Below are 3336 nucleotides of genomic sequence, written 5' to 3' on the forward strand. Positions count from 1 at the left end.
TCCTCCCATCCATTCTCCACACTGGACTCAGAATGACCTTTTAAAAAAACTTTTTGTTTTGAAATAATGATAGACTCACAGGAAATTACCAAAAAAAGCAATGTGGAGAGCTCATGTACCCATCACCAAGTTTCCCCCAATGGTAACATCTTGCACAACTATTGAACAGCATCAAAATCAGGAAATTGACATTGGTGTAATCCAGAGTTGGTTTCACCGGTTTTATTTGCACTCGTGTGTGTGTGTGTCTGTAGATTCATGAAATTACCACCACAATCAAGAGAATAATCTTCAAAAACTGTACATTAGTCATGCTATCTCCTTGCTGAAATCTTTCGGTAGCTTCCCATCCTTCTAGCATGCACTCAGGCTTCCACCCGAGCAACCTCTCAACTGCCTCGCAGACCTGAGCACTCTCGCGCTGCTGCCGGGTGGGGCCCCGTGGGCCTGGGAGCTTTGGCACCTGCTGCTGCTTCCATCTGGTTTGCTTGTTCCTGGTTCTTCCCTCTGCGGCTATCTGTTCTCCTCCTTCATGTCTTGGGTCCTAGGTAGTCCTCTCTGACCGTCCTCTCTGTCACAGCACCCTGGTCTTTGCCCTTTAGCGCCTGTCACCATTGGCACAGCTCCATATGCTGGCCCACTTGTTTCTTTGTTCCTTGGGGACATAAATGCCAGGAAGGCAGACACCTCGTCAACAGTTATCCCCTTAGAACTGACTACTGGGCCTGGTGCCCAGTAAAACATATGGAAGATGGAGGTCAAGGGCAGGTCTGTGTCCTAATGCCCAGAATGAGCCAGGGCAACTCAGGGCCTGGATTTATTTAACAGGAAAGGAAAACATATTTATATATGTAGGGAAAAAACTCACATTTTAAGGAGAATAGTTGCTTGTACTGAATACAAATGATACTTTAAGAATACAAAGATTTAAATTTCTGTAGGTTTTTGTTTTAAATTCTGTATCCAATCCTTTTTGAGGTATAGAAAGGAAAGTTGTATTTTCTGTTATTTATCAAGTCATTTTTTTGGGTAAATGTTTAAGATACTCTATTTCTTTTTACATGTTATATTTTGTATCCTTAAGAGTATCAAGCCTATCTCTGTATGTACTGAGAGTGAGTAATTTAAATAGTACGATGTTGCATTGAAGATGTGGCATTGAATACAAAGTGTGTGCTTGTGTCACTCCCAGTTTATGTGCCTGGGAGTTTTCGTCTCAGTGTCCTTACACATCCACACAGAAGGCTTACTGTTGGGTGACAATGTTTAGGTTCAGTCCTGAACCTGTGACTGCCGAGGGTTCCTGGGTTAAGCAAACACACTGAAGATTTTGTGCCACCTGGCCAGCAACGTGACATTCACCACTTCCTATTTATGGGTCCTTTACAAAAACTCCTTTCCAACACAAGCCCTTGGGATGCATTCATATCATTTAAAATATAGATGTAAATTTTTTTTAAAAAAGTGGCTGTAACAGAAGGCAATGGAAACTTCATTGTTCTTTTTTTTCACCTTGAACTGAGGGAATCAGCCGAAGTGACACAGGCCACTGACACAGAGGTCCTTCTGCCAGGCTTAGTGGTCATGTCTCCCGTGGGGAAACCCTCCTGTGTAGGAACCGCTCTGGACAGGACTGAGAAGTGGAAGAAATTTGCCTTTCCACTTCTCCACACATTTCTGCTTTCTGTCTCCTGAGGTTGTTCACTCTGCTTCCTCCAGCTTTGCCTCCATCAGAAGCGTGGGTGGGGACCTATTAACTCGCTCCCGTTTCCTCAGGCAATCTAGACTTTAGTGTTAATCCCTTATTTCATTAAACATCCATTAATTGGCACTACTGTGAGTCAGGCATCTTGTCAAAGACACACAGATAAAAAACACACAGTTCTGGCCAGCTGCAAACTTCCAGGGCCCGCAGGGAGGGCGGATAAATGGACAGGCAATCTAATCACAGAAAGACACGCAGGCCGGTCGGTGCTGGTTCTGTGCGTTGCAGTACAAGCCTCGTAGATTTCGGTTCCGGTCAAGCCACCTGAGAAGGAAAAAGGGAAAGAGCTGTGAGCTCTGAGGGAGCAGCTTCCTCCAAGCTGTCCTTTGAACAAGAATCAAAGCTGGCCAATGAGACCTCCTGCTGACGAGCTCTGGGACAAGTGGCAGCTCTTTAACTTGTCACCCCTTTCCTGACCCTGCAGCAGCGGGAGGACCAGAGATGATGGGCAGTTCCTCTACCAAACCTCTTGGGCTTTTTTTTTCCTTCCTTCCTTCCTTCCTCCCTCCCTCCCTTCCTTCCTTCCTTCCTTCCTTCCTTCCTTCCTTCCTTCCTTCCTTCTTTCCTTTCTTCCTTCCTTCCTTCCTTCCTTCCTTCCTTCCTTCCTTCCTTCCTTCCTTCCTTCCTTCCTTCCTTCTTTCCTTTCTTTCTTTCTTTCCTTTCTTTCTTTTTCTTTCTTTCTTTTTCTTTCTTTCTTTCCTGTATTTTTATTTACTAAATCTAGCAACCCTATTTAAAAACTACTATTTTATTTATTTATTTTTAATGTTTTTATTGAAGTATAGTTGGTTTAGAATGTTGTGTTAGTTTCTGCTGTACAAAAAAGTGACTCACTTATACATATACATTTTTTTTTCATATTCTTTTCCATTATGGTTTATCACAGGATACTGAATATAGTTCCCTGTGCTATATAGTAGGACCTTCTTGTTTATCCATTCTGTATATAATACTTTGCTTCTGCTAATCCCAAATTCCCACCCCCCCCCCCCAACCCGTGGCAACCACTATGTCTGTGAGTCTCTTTCTGTTTCATAGAAAAGTTCATTTGTATTGTACTTTAGATTCCACATATAAGCACTATCATATGCTATTTGTCTTTCTCTTTCTGACTTCGTTTAGTATGATAATCTCTAGGTCCATCCATGCTGCTGCAAATGGCATTATTTCCTTCATTTTTATGGCAGAATAATACTATATATATGTATACATATATATAGGGTTGGCCAAAAAGTTCCCTCAGTTTTTAAGTAAAAATAAAGGGCACATTTTTCATTTTCACCAAGAACTTTATTGAAAAATGTATTCACCATTTTGTTCTACTACCTTCTGCCATTTTTAAGGCAACTTCATAATTCCATCTTCCCAAACTTTTTATCTTTTTGAGCAAAGAACTGTTCTAGGTGCCTTTTACAGTCTTCCAGGGAATTGAAATTTTTTTCCATTAAGAGAATTTTGCAAAGACTGAAATAAATGGAAATCCAAAGGTGCAATGTCTGGTGAATACGGTGCATGAATCAGAACTCCCCAGCCAAGCTGTCACAGTTTTTGACTGGTCATCAAAGAAACAT

The sequence above is a fragment of the Hippopotamus amphibius genome, chromosome 6 (assembly GCF_030028045.1).
Source record: "Hippopotamus amphibius kiboko isolate mHipAmp2 chromosome 6, mHipAmp2.hap2, whole genome shotgun sequence".
NCBI lineage: Eukaryota > Metazoa > Chordata > Mammalia > Artiodactyla > Hippopotamidae > Hippopotamus > Hippopotamus amphibius.